We start from the raw sequence: 14,207 nt of genomic DNA on the forward strand, positions 1-14,207 counted from the left end.
TGCCAGTCCAACACGAATGCAGATCACGCGCACAGCAACAGAGTTTATTCTTCCTCCTCTTCACTACAATACTTTTAAACATGATGTGTGGATATATACAAGGATACAGTGGTTTTCATTCTTGGGGCTCATATTTGTTGTCTAGGGTTACAACGAGCATCGATGTACTACCGGCCGCAAAAGTTTGCGGGATCTACAGCGCGTGGCAGAGCGACGGAAATCTGCACTGCTGCGCCACCTACCATAACACGGCGTGGTGTTGAGGCTATCGGCCACAACCAGTGCTGGGCAGTATCGAAGATACATGTATCTTCGATACTATCTTAGATACTCTTTGGGTATCTTGTATCTGTATCGCGATACGCCTTGCAAAACGAGTATCTGTATCTGTATTTCCGATACATTCAATAATGTATCGTGTATCTTAAGATACAAGATACTGCTATAGAAACACCACCGTGCGAAACAATAAACGTCGACCGGAATTCCGGTTCTCAAGCTGATGTTGCTGCCACTATTGTTAGATGCAAACGATGATGATTCGGGAGATGTGAGGGAAAGACTGGCAAAACGCAACGGTTACTTTAACAGAACAACGTTTATTTAGCTAAGGTAAAGAAAAACTGCTGGAGACACAAGAATACGGCGTCTCTCCAGTTGCACAGCCGTCCCTCTTCTGCCTTCTCTCGGGGCCCGTGCACAGTCGCACTCCCGCGCTCACCAAAGGGGGCCCACTTCGGTGTCCCATTACAGCGCCGGCCACCGGCCGGCTCAGCTCACACAGTGGTCGTGGCCTGGCGCCATCTTTCGAGCCCCACCTCACACAACAAGAGCTCGCACACTCGGCCGTCCTGCAATTACCGACCGTCCCGGTCGGAATCACTGTCTGAAGTATCCGTGTCTATCTCGTCCTGGCCCCACAGCTTTAGCTTGTCCACTGGAGCGATGATGCTGTATGCTCTCCTCCTGCGTCGTGCACTGAGCAGCATCCCGATGCGATATCGGTCGTTGGGCAGTTTTGCCGTGATGATGTACGGTCCTTTGTATTTCTCCTTGAGTTTCCTTGATTCACCACACGCTGTAGGCTCTCGCTCGACCAAAACGACATCTCCCGGTTCGTAAGTCGGCGCTTCTGAACGTTTCTTGTTGTATCTTGCCTGCTGTTTCCGTTGGTCTTCGCGAATGCTCTCGGCCACAGATGTTCGCTTGACCGTGTTCTTCGTCAAGCTCGCAACCGCTGAGGTAATCATGCGATTGTATCGCTCGACTTGACCATTAGCTCGTGGCGTCGCAGTGGCGTTTTTCACGTGCTTGATGCTGAAGGCGTCACATGTTGCCTTGAATATGGCGCTCGTGAAGGCAGTTCCGCGATCGGTGATCACCTTTCCAGGCTCTCTATCCGCAAAGGAAAGCCGATATGAACAATACCTTACAGCTTCTTCGGCTGTAATTTTGATCTTCTTTTCCGCTGCATTGGTGCGGCCAATCTCCGCGACGCTGTCGGCAAAGCAGTCGCGATACTCCCCGATGAGTCGGTCGAGTTTCTCACGGTGCTCCGGTGTGACGCTTGGGCCCTTTTTGACTTTCGCGCTCACCGTTGAACATGGTTGCATGGCGCTGCAGCTCGGTTTCACGCCCTGCATCGGCTGTTCATCGAGGTAGCACACCTCCGCTCGCGCAACCCGCTCGTTGGCTTTGATGTTGAGTGCCTGGTAAGAAACGTTCATCACAGGAATGGACGCCTCATTCGCCGCATCCATGCTGACGACGCAACGCGGTACGCAATGTTCGCGCTCCTCTTGGCACCTGAGTTGGGCGTCCACAAAGACATCTGCGTTGGGTTCGCTGCCCGTAACGTAGAGCTTGAGAAACCCAACGTAGTTCGGCGGAACCACCGTCGACTCTTTGGCCCAAAGGCACTCCGGGCGCCTCGGAAGATCCGGAACTTCGAGGGACTGTAGCGTGTCGTCACGTTCGTCCACATTTTTCTCCTCCTCGAAGATCCGCACGGTGTTCCGTCGCCTCACAATCGTAACGTGAGGTTGCTCAGTGAAGGGCTGTCCCACGATGACAGGAATCGCCTGTGACTTGTTCGGCACGATCAGCACCGGGACGTTGGCTGTTGCTTGGTCGACTGTGAGGTTAACGTTCGCCTCACCGCACGGCGTCACACGTCCTGACCCGTAGCCCCCGATGGTCAGCGGCTTCCCTATCAATCAGTATTTGATCCCAATCCGATCGGCATCTTCACGCCGAATTGTGACACACTGACTGCCGAGGTCAACGTACGCTCTCAGTTCGCTCCCGTTAACTGTAGCCAGCATGAAGTACTTTTCGTTAGCCGCGTCCGCTGCACGGCTGTTAAGATCCATCACGCTTTGAAAGAGGCGCGGCCCGCTTTCCCTTTCCCTGCAGTTTTGGGCTTCGTGTCCACTTCGGTTACAAATGCTGCACCTCGCCCTCCGCTGTGGACTCGGGCAGTTGAGAGAGAGATGACCGTACTTGTTGCAGTTAAAACAGCGCAGCCCTCCTTTTTCGGAAGGGGGGGTTTTCCTCCTCGGTTCGGACGGTTCGGTCTCCCTCCTCGGTTCTAAGTTTTGTTGGTTTTGTTGACTCTCGTTCAAGGCCGTTTCCGCGGCTCTGTTTTCGTTGTTGCCGTGGCCCGCGAGATTCCGAAATTCGCTCGCCTTCGAATGTTTTATGTCCCGGGAGCCGACAGCTCCAACGCGCTCTTCGAGACGCTTGAGGCAACACAGAAGCTCCTCCGGAGAGTCGTACGTGCGGGTGCTGATGGCACGGATGGTGTCCTGATTGTTTAGGCCGGTGATCAAATATTCGATACATGCCTCATCGCTCAGGTTACAACGACGTGCTTTTGCCAATTTGTCATAATAATAGCACTCGATGGCCATCTTCTTCACTTGTCGGAGCCGTTGAAGATGTTCCGTTGCGAGTGACAGGCATGGTTGGGCTCGATGGTTGACTTCTGGGCGTACGCTATCCCACTTCTGAATTGTTAGATGCAAACGATGATGATTCGGGAGACGTGAGGGAAAGACTGGCAAAACGCAACGGTTACTTTAACAGAACAACGTTTATTTAGCTAAGGTAAAGAAAAACTGCTGGAGAGACAAGAATACGGCGTCTCTCCAGTTGCACAGCCGTCCCTCTTCTGCCTTCTCTTGGGGCCCGCGCACAGTCGCACTCCCGCGCTCCTGCGCTCACCACAGGGGGCCCACTTCGGTGTCCCATTACAGCGCCGGCCACCGGCCGGCTCAGCTCGCACAGTGGTCGTGGCCTGGCGCCATCTTTCGAGCCCCACCTCGCACAACAAGAGCGCGCACACTATAAACCACCTGAATAAAACTAACGACAATAATATTCTTGTATATTTCGACCAGACCACTCCAGCGAACACAGGCGATGACGTTTAAGCGTCCCTATTGGTGGAGCAGAGTCACGTGATGGCGCTCGAGCCATCGCGACAAAAACAAGCTTGCGAACGTCTACGCACAGCCTACTTTTTTTCTAGATGTTTTCTTTCTTTTTAGTTATGTTGATGTGATGACACTTATTCATAGACCCTGCACTCTGCTGCGTACTCCAATGCGTGCAGCGTCTTTTGCACAAATTCTGATGCCGCTATACTGTCGCTATTGAAGTTTGTCTTGCGTGATACTTCGTTGCAATGTCTCAAGAATGCAAGAATGGGGCTGCTCAGTTGCGTCTCGCGCATTTCACACATCAGCGATTTGAAAGACGTTGTGGATGCAAGCTTGACTTACATAGTACGATGAGATTGACTTACATGCAAAGGAGATTCTAAACAGTCCCGCTAACGGTGCTGACGTTAGATGCAGTAGAACACGCATTTACGTAACAGGAAATATTTTGACGTACTGTGTCTTTGTTCTTCCTGCTAAATTATTCGAGAAGTTATTTTAATGATAATTTGATTGTCAGCACAAGTGCTTTCTTCGCTGTCTTCCGTTTGCACCCCATACATTACCTAGTCCTCTGCATAGTTTTTCGCCGATCTGTTTATTGTAACATGTCTTTTGTAACCTGCTGCTAAAATACATTCTCTGCTTTATTCTAATTTTTTAACTGTCTGCGAACGTGGTTTTATTTCATATTTCGCGGGCTTTCTCTAAAAGCCCTAAAATATTAACCATGCAGCATGTACGCTGCCAAAAAAAATTGGGTCGGTCGTTTTTAAATTCGCTCTACGATGTGTCGAAGCGCAGTTGGCCCTAAAGTGAATATTAGAATTGTCGCAATGTCGCATAACTGACCTTATTTAATTAACCAGTTAAGCTTAGTACAAAACATACCATAACGAGTGCCACATGACTGCAAACCAAATACCTTTGGTTTCATTCAGCAACGGTTAACCACTTGTTTTTTTAATATTGGGTTCTGCTTACGTGAAACACCCTGTATACTTATTCACTTTGATTGTTTAATACGGAACCACCTTGCTATTTGACTTAAATATTGTAGCGGGGTTGCAGCTATGACTATGGTGAGGTGTGCGAAGAAGAGGATCAAGCAAGCAAGCAAACAACCGCCATCTTGACTGCTGGACCATCCTACACTGTAAATAAGTTATAAATATATTCGCAACATTTTGGTGGTGGTGCTGGGTACTACGCAAGACGGAACTCCGCAGCGGACGTATCCTGGACAGCCGCAATATGTCAACAGAAAGCAACTCTGCTGCTGCCGCTTCGACCGCGCCTCCGGTACAGCCGGTACAGCCGGTCGTATTGACTCAACCCCGCGATCCCGGTAACTTCTGCAGCACCGACCACGTTGACATCGATGACTGGATCGCGAAGTACGAGCGGTTTGCAGCGGTCTACCGGTGGGACCCTACAATGATGCTTGCCAACGTTGACTTCTATCTCTGCGGAACAGCAGGTACGTGGTTTCAGGCTCATGAAGCTGACATAACCAGTTGGGATGCCTGTAAACAGAAGCTTCATGACCTATTTGGTAGAGCCGTCGGACGCCAGCGGGCCGCTTCTAAAGAACTCTCCTGTCGGGCACAATCTTCGACCGAATCGTATGTCTCCTACATCCTTGACGTCCTGGCCCTTTGTCGACGTGTCGACACCAACATGTCAGAGGGTGACAAAGTAAGCCACTTGCTCAAGGGAATTGCGGATGATGCTTTCAATTTACTAGTGTCTAAAGACTGCTCCACCGTGGACGACATCATCAAAGAGTGCCGCCGGTTCGAAGAACTGAAGAGTCGCCGCATTGCCCAGCATTTCGTGCGACTTCCGAACACGGCCACTACATCATCTTGCGAGGACCTTCAGCCGCCATGCGGTCAACCGCCTACCAACGAGAGCGTAGTTCGCATCGTGCGCCGAGAAATCGAGGCGGCGTCGCCACCATCTTTCCTGACGCGGCCATCTGATGATCCTCGACCAACGATCTCGTTGATCCAGCAGGTTGTGAGGGAAGAGCTTGCAAATGTCGGACTGCAGCCGGTGTGTTCGTTGACGGAACCTCGTGTCAGTTCCATAACGCCTCCTCGTGCACCGGAAATGTTTCGCCGCTATCGTGACCCTGCCCAGTGGAGAACGCAGGACGACAAGCCGATCTGCTTTCGTTGCCACGGTGTAGGACATATTTCTCGCTACTGTCGTTCTCGCACCTTTCCATCTCGCTCGTTTTCTGGCTATCGACGTGACGACAACCACCGGCCCCTGCAGTTTCCCGCTCATGACGGTGGACCATACGCTGAGGCTCCTGCGACATCGGTCCGACGCTCCAGCCGTTCGCCGTCCCCAAGCGATCGTCGCTCCCGGTCACCTCAGCCCCGTCGCCATTCGTCGCCCCGCCCTACTGGACGCCCATACTCGGAAAACTGAGCAATGCAGCTCCCGGAGGTGACGCTGAATTCGACCCCCGACCTGAAAACCCTCTGCTGACCCTCACTACGGACCAGAACCTGCTTGCTGTGGAAGTGGATGGCCTACCTGTTACTGCCCTCATTGATACCGTCGCACATATTTCTATTATGAGCTCTGATCTCCGTGCACGATTAAATAAGGTCCTTACGCCGCCCGAGTCCCTATTTGTACGTGTCGCTAGTGGAGGAACTCCGGCTGTACTCGGAATGTGCACGGCACGTGTGAGGTTCTCCGACCGCCAGACGTCCGTTCTGTTTCATGTTCTCGCTCATTGTCCACATGATGTCATCCTCGGACTCGATTTCTTGTCTGACCACTCTGCTGTCATTGACTGCTCGGCCGGTGTTGTACAACTTGACTTGCCTGCGTCCGCCGACGTGTCGGAGGTGGTTCAGACCAAACTTTCGTGTGCCGAGGCTATTCGTCTGCCACCACAAGCCCTAACTTGCGTCGCTGTTGAACCCTATCCCAATGTACCGGATGGTGATTACGTGGTTTCTCCTTGTCCCAGTGTTCTACTGGCCCGCAGCGTCTCCTCTCCGTACACAGTTGTAACTGTTACAGCGAACAAGACGTGCCTTCCTCTTCTGAACTTCGGATTCAGCCCTCAAGTCCTACCACAAGGCATTGCTCTTGCTACTCTGTCACCGTCGCACGAGTGCCAGATCTCATCGGTGTCACCTGAACTGCCCGTTGTCGTCTCTCCGAACCCGCATAGAGTCGACGCAGTCACCTCTTCTACACTGCACAACAACATCACCAAGATGATTGCCTCAGAACTTTTGCCCTCTCAAGTTAAAGACCTCACTGATCTCCTTAAGATCTACTCTGACATATTTTACTTCGACGGTAGGCCCTTAGGCCAAACCTCGCAAGTCAAGCACCGCATAGATACCGATGATGCAGCTCCAATTCACAGGCGTCCTTACCGAGTTTCACCATCAGAGCGCCAAGTTATTCAACAGGAGGTCGACAAGATGCTCACAAAAGGAATTATTGAGCCTTCTTCGAGTCCGTGGGCTTCCCCTGTAGTCTTAGTTAAAAAGAAAGACAACACCTGGCGTTTCTGCGTGGATTATCGGCATTTAAACAAGATCACCAAAAAGGATGTCTACCCGCTTCCTCGTATCGACGATGCCCTGGACTGCCTTCATGGTGCTACCTATTTTTCTTCAATAGACCTACGCTCTGGTTACTGGCAAATCGCCGTAGACGACCTCGACCGTGAGAAGACTGCCTTTGTAACGCCTGACGGTCTCTACCAATTCAGAGTCATGCCGTTCGGCTTGTGCAATGCGCCGGCCACGTTCGAGCGGATGATGGACACGCTTTTGCGCAGCTTTAAATGGTCTATCTGCCTGTGTTACCTGGACGACGTCATTGTATTTGCCCCCACCTTTGAGTCTCACCTCGACCGACTTTCGTCCATTCTTTCAGTGTTTCGTGCGGCTGGGCTACAACTTAATTCATCGAAATGCCACTTTGGCCATCGCCAAGTTGCTATTCTCGGGCATCTCGTTGACTCATCTGGCATCCGACCCGATCCCGACAAAGTTCGCGCTGTCCTCGATTTTCCCATACCAACTTGTGCCAAAGACGTTCGAAGTTTTGTGGGCCTATGCTCATATTTCCGACGATTCGTCAGAAACTTCGCAGATATTGCCCGCCCCCTCACTGATCTTCTCAAGAAAGATGTGCCATTTTGGTGGGGTCCTGACCAAGCCAGTGCTTTTTCCCGCCTCATTACGCTGCTCACCACACCGCCGATCCTCGCCCACTTTGACCCGTCTGCTCAAACCGAGGTCCGCACAGACGCTAGTGGTTACGGCATTGGCGCTGTGTTAGCCCAGCGTCAATTCGGTCATGATAGAGTTCTTGCGTATGCCAGCCGGCTCCTCTACCCTGCCGAACGCAATTACTCTATTACTGAGCGCGAGTGCCTGGCGCTTGTATGGGCAGTTGGTAAATTCCGCCCCTATTTATATGGTCGACCTTTCACCGTTACCACAGACCACCACGCTCTATGTTGGCTTTCAGCACTCAAAGATCCAACAGGGCGCCTAGCTCGTTGGGCTCTGCGCCTCCAGGAATTCACGTACACAGTGGTCTACAAGTCCGGCCGTCTACATCAAGACGCCGACTGCCTTTCTCGGTACCCCGTTGACGATCCAGACCACGTAACGGATGACACATCCATCTGTATCTCCTCGCTCTCTGCTTTCGGCAACATCGGTGACGAGCAACAGCGTGACGCGTCCCTACGAGATCTAATCACCCGCCTGAATACTGACTCGACGGACAGTTCGCTTCGCATGTTCGCCATCATAGACGGTATCTTATACCGCCGGAACATGCGCCCAGTGGGACAGGAACTACTAGTTGTAGTACCCACTCATCTCCGCTCGACCGTACTTCAGCAACTACATGACGTACCAACGGCCGGCCACCTTGGTGTTGCCAGAACGTACGACTGTGTCCGCCGACGCTTTTTCTGGCCCGGCCTCTACCGTTCCGTACATCGTTATTTCGCTTCTTGCGAGTCGTGCCAACGCCGGAAAAGGCCAGCTGTACACCCCGCCGGGCTCCTTCAACCCATAGACATACCTGCTGAGCCTTTTTTTCGTGTTGGCCTCGACCTTCTGGGACCTTTCCCACTTTCTCACAACGGTAACAGATGGGTCGCCGTCGCTACGGATGATTCTACCCGTTTTGCCATTACGAGACCTCTCCCGAGCAGCTGCGCTACAGACGTCGCCGACTTTTTGATACAAGACGTCATCTTACATCACGGCGCTCCTCGTCAACTCATCACAGACCGAGGCCGCTACTTTTTATCCAAGGTAATCGAGGACCTACTTCGCTCTTGTGCAACCAAGCACAAGCTTACAACGGCCTATCATCCCCAAACGAACGGACTCACAGAACGTTTGAATCGCACGATCACTGACATGCTCGCCATGTATGTCTCGACTGATCATCGCGACTGGGACATTGCTCTACCCTTTGTCACTTTCGCTTACAACAGCTCGCGCCACGACACTGCTGGATATTCTCCCTTTTACCTTTTGTATGGAAGAGAACCGACCTTGCCGTTCGACACGCTCGTACCCATCCCTGACCACATCTCCACCGAATATGCTCGCCACGCTATCAGCACAGCCGAAAAGGCCCGTCAGATCGCCCATCGACGCCTTTCGGACTCGCAACTCAGCCAGAAACATAGATACGACAGTTGCCACCGGAACGTTCGCTTCAATCCGGGTGACCTCGTTCTCCTGTGGTCTCCGTCTCGGCATGTTGGCCTGGCCGAAAAACTTCTGCCCAAATACTCCGGCCCCTACCGTGTGCTACGCCAGGTGACTGAGGTTACATATGACATCGCCCCTCTGGACCCTACGGCACCCTCTACGTCTTCAAACGTCGTCCACGTCGCTCGCCTGAAGCCGTACCTTTCGCCCACCACCTGCTAACAGGCGCCGAGTCGGCGCTTTCGCCGCCGGAGGTCGATGTAGCGGGGTTGCAGCTATGACTATGGTGAGGTGTGCGAAGAAGAGGATCAAGCAAGCAAGCAAACAACCGCCATCTTGACTGCTGGACCATCCTACACTGTAAATAAGTTATAAATATATTCGCAACAATATATTAGTTTTCCTTTTTTTAGGTCACCTTGAAGTATTGTTATTGTTACAAATCCGCAGGTAAGCAGAGCTAGAAGTGGCAATAGTGTGAATATCAGTTATAACATGCGGCGTTTTGTGCCGCTAGAATACGTCTTAGACGTTTCCTGGCGGCTCAGGTTCTCTCGGAGAACAAATGGTAAAAGATTGCACGTTAGTGAGTATGTTGCTAACGAACGCTTTACTCCAGCACATAAGTAAAATATGAAAAATGACTGCAGTTTTATGTCCTCAATTGTGAGCGCCGACTATGTAGTTCATCGTCTTTACAAGATGCGCCACAAACAATCGCTACCAACATTGTTGCTGCTGTACACCTGTCAGTGGATGCGGTATTACGAAAACAACACGCTTGCGGACAAGGTAAGACTGCACAGCGGTATTTGCGCCATCGTGCGGAGGCACTTGCAAGTAGATGGTAACCAGCCAGTTGGTCGCCAAGTAGAGCAACGACACCAATAATCTACAGAAGTGTCAAGCAAAAACAACTAACAGCACAGCAGTTAAAGAGCTGTCATGTTAAGCAGCCAAACAAATCCCAATAACTCGTTTAGAAATGAAACTAATACGCCTTGAACAAGAAAGTTTGTATCTTGTGATACAAACTGGTATTTTGTTAAAATTAAACAAAGCTGGTCGCAGTTAAGACATTTTCAAGTAAACACATTTCTACATAGGCCTTTGCTGCTTCATTATATAGATATATAACAGCAAATTTGCAAATGTATCGAATTATCTTAAGATACAATTGGGAAGTATCGTATCGGATACAATTATTACGCGAGTATCTTGTATCTGTATCTCAAATACTTCTTGCCCAAGTATCTTGTATCGTATCGCGATACAATTTCAAAGTATCTTTGCCCAGCCCTGGCCACAACCTTCACGATTATCTCCGCCAAGGCGCCGTTGCTGGAACTAATTAATCCCAGAGGTCACGGCCGATAGCCTCAACACCAGGCTATGTGACGGTAGGTGGCGCAGCGATGCAGATTTCCGTCGCTCTGCCACGCGCTGCAGATCCCACAAATTTTTGTGGCCGACAGTACATGGATCACGATGTTTTATTTTGCTTTTTTATTGTCATATTTCCTTGCTTCAGCTTTTACACACATTAATGTTGCTTCAAAACAAATAACAGCAGTTTGAAGCTGGCATTTGTTCTCATGTTTTCTTGCTTATCATTGTATAAAGTTCCTAATGTACACATACAACACAATACCAATCAGCTTAATCAGCCACACTGCAAAATACACAGGAATCTGACATGGTTGCAATCTTTCCTCTAGACCTGAGGCTGATGCTGAAACATAACGGGAATGAACAAACAAACACATCAGGTCTCATCTAACATGTTTATGAACATGACCTGTAGGCAGAGCAATAGCACAATGATAGCTTGCTCATATTTTGCATGAACAGGAGAAAGCATGGCATAAACTGAAGGAAACATTTGTTCACATGTAGCTGACTCACTGAGCCGAGAAATAACCGACAATCTCTACTGAACACCCACTGTCAACATTGCTTATCATTGTTATAGGATTGATTGGATGTGTATGCCAGAAAGAAGCTTCGATGCTATGGCAATAGTGTTTTCTATGTATACCTGTTCAGCTGAAACTATCTGATTGCAACCTAATTATTGATTGTGAATTACAGGTCTTGTAAACATTACAGCGGTACACTATGTGTCTACGTACGTATCATGGTGTGGACGTGTCATGTGCCAACCAAAATGCTGCTCGAACATATGAAAGTGTGCTTCGAACCGAGTTACATTTGCCTACACGCTGGATACATATTTTCCTTTGGAAAACTAGCAATGCGTACGCAACCCCCTCCACTGATACTGCTTGCATTAGCTGTACGAATGCATTGAGCATGTCTGAGCCTTCGAGAAAGGAGTTTTAATGTCCCGGCGACAACATAATGCTTTATGTGCAAATCATAGCATGTCTTCACGTGAAGCTATACGTTCCAAATTTGTTGGATCAGATGCACTGAAAGGCTGGACTAGTGAATATTCGAACAACGGCGCGATATGTCTGTACATAAGTACAGCGACGTTGGTGTGTGTTATGTGCAAACTAAAATGCAAAGGCGCGGAAGCGGCTAGCCTGGCTCGCTGTCTAAGCCGCCGTGACAAGATCCTACGCACGGAAATGCTCCCATGCGGGCACCACAAGCAGCTGCCCGGATTAAGGCGGGTCAGATCGTGCTCACCCAGCGTCACGAAGTCGTCGCGAGTTCACGCTTCGTTCGGCCAACGTCGCAGCTTGGGATTTCTGCCGTCGCGTTTAGAGGATAATCCCCGTTTCTTCCGATGTACATCGTCGACACGGGTGACACCGATCGTAGTAGTCGACACCGGAAAGCTAATGACCTCGAGTGCGTTATCCTCTTCACGTCACCGATTGCCGGGGTGTCTCAGCGTTGAAACGGCACAAAGCAAGACGGGGCAAAAGAAAATGTCGCAACGTCCAATCGTTCCCCGACAGCTCTATAAATTTTCGAGACAAATGTGGCCGATAGACAACGCAGTCAAGGCGCCAGTCAAGGCGCCAGTCGTGCGTCGCTGCAGCAAACACGAGAGATACTACTATGCGACGCTTTCACTTCCGTCGCTTTTGGCATCTCGACCGAGTTCAAAAACGTTTACACCGATGTGTTAAAATTGGACCACCTGAAAGCTGCAGCGGGCTACGGAAGATCAAGACACATCTACTCCGAGTTCTCGCGTAATGTAAACAAATCAGGGCTCGAAAATTTTACCGATAAAGTGCCAGAGGCTAACAGAGGAGGCGAACACGGGACAACTCACTTTGCGGCGCGGCGAAGCTCCCGGAGCTTCTTCCAAGGGTCTCCCTGCTCTGTGCAGCCACTAATCCATCACACCAGCGGCACTTCACACATAGGAAAACTGCGTAATACACCTGATCAAACGAAATTAATGATAAACGATTGAATCAGAAGGCGACTACAGTTGCAAACCCAAGCACATCACTCATCAAACATGGCCGTCTCCAGCGACCTCACACCACCGGACGGTAGTAAAGGAAACAATCTGAAAGAAAAAAACGTCGCTCGCCATCAGGACGTCATCAATTTTCTATTAAATGCTAAATAATAAATTACCTTTTGTTATTATTGAGCCTAGTAGGCAAATATAAATGTGCTCGCTGATGCGACTTACTAAAGTAGTAATTGCCAATCTCGAAGGCTATGCTTTGAAGCGCGGAAGGGAATGTGTGAGTAAAGCAGGAACTACAAACATGCCGCAAACACGTTATGCTAGAACGGAAAATGAGGACAATGAGAGAACAAGGCAACGGCGTTTGAGCGTTTGTGTTGTCCTGCTCTTGTTTTGCTTATGTATTGGCACCCAGAGTTCTTCAATCAAGAACTCGGTTGGCAACTTCATTTGTGACGGTATGTTGGTAAAGCTTCAAGTTAGCTCTGTTTTAAACACTTATAGTCTTTCCTATATTATAAAACTTCGCTCTTTCACTGTGGTATAACAAAAATGCATCAGTTCTTCCACCGCCCCATAGAGGGCACCAATAGTTTTATCACTTTAAATACAGTGTTCTACTTTAAAGGACTCCTGACACCAAAATTGAAACCACGAGATGTTTGTGTTGTTTTGCTTTCCTGCATACGGGGGCACTTCTGACCGATTATAGGCGAACGTTGCCTTTAAGATATTTTAATTTGGTTTTAAAGTAAGCGTGAGTGCTCATCTGAGTTGGCTGCACCTCGCGACATCGCACTGGTATGACGTAGATCGAGGCCCCGCGTGACGTTCCACGAATAAAGCAAGTATTGTGGACGTCACAGAAGATTACCACAACTGGCACCCGGCGAGGGCTATTGTTCTTCATCCCTCTCGCTCTGTTGTCGGGCTGCTCTCGAGATAGTTGTCGTGAGGGGATAACAGGTTTAACCCATACATGCCGAAGCACCCGCATCGTTTCAATCCCTACCGCACGCGGGGCCACGATTTGAAAACGGCGCTTTCAACGTCACGACAGCTTGAGTGCACGTGATCTTTGGCACTCCCCCGCATGGGGCGCTAGTTTCTTATGGTTTTTATGCGGGCGTTTTGAAGTGACGCTAACAGGGGCGTAGCCAAAAGGGGGGGGGGGGGGTTGGGGGGTTCAACCCCCCCCCCGAAATTTTTCAGTTTTGCTTGCGTATATATACACGCACACATACAAACGCACGCACGAACATACACAAAGTATGGTTGAACCCCCCCCCCCGAACAAAATTTCTGGCTACGCCCCTGGACGCTAAAATGGTCACAATTAACTACGCTAGCATTAGTTACACGATACGTTAGAGCATTTACGATTCAAATTAGGTATTACTAGACACAAAGCTACAAAGTACAGTAAAAAAGTCACAAACAAAAATTTTGCTTCGGCCCCTTAAAGGAGCACTGACACAAATTTTTAATATTTTCGGATTGTTGCTCTAAATAAGAACACTGGTGTAGAGAACCCTAAAAAGAGTATTGTGGTGCCTGGGAATGCATCATGTATATTTTAATACCGCTACCTAAAAAAGAAAACACTTTCGGTTTCGATATCCAGGGAGC

General features: G+C 49.8%; 1 protein-coding gene across 2 annotated transcripts in view; it reads right to left on the reverse strand.

Moving 5' to 3' along the window:
- LOC119386777 (activating molecule in BECN1-regulated autophagy protein 1A-like) overlaps positions 1 to 12,632 on the reverse strand; it is a 125,500-nt gene extending 112,868 nt beyond the window's left edge. For both annotated transcript variants that reach the window (XM_049413237.1, XM_037654053.2), the window contains exon 1: positions 12,429 to 12,632. The gene's annotated coding sequence lies outside the window, so the exon portion shown is untranslated. The remainder of the gene's footprint in view (positions 1 to 12,428) is intronic.
- Between the last annotated feature and the right edge of the window lie 1,575 nt (positions 12,633 to 14,207).

The sequence above is a fragment of the Rhipicephalus sanguineus genome, chromosome 3 (assembly GCF_013339695.2).
Source record: "Rhipicephalus sanguineus isolate Rsan-2018 chromosome 3, BIME_Rsan_1.4, whole genome shotgun sequence".
Taxonomy (NCBI): domain Eukaryota; kingdom Metazoa; phylum Arthropoda; class Arachnida; order Ixodida; family Ixodidae; genus Rhipicephalus; species Rhipicephalus sanguineus.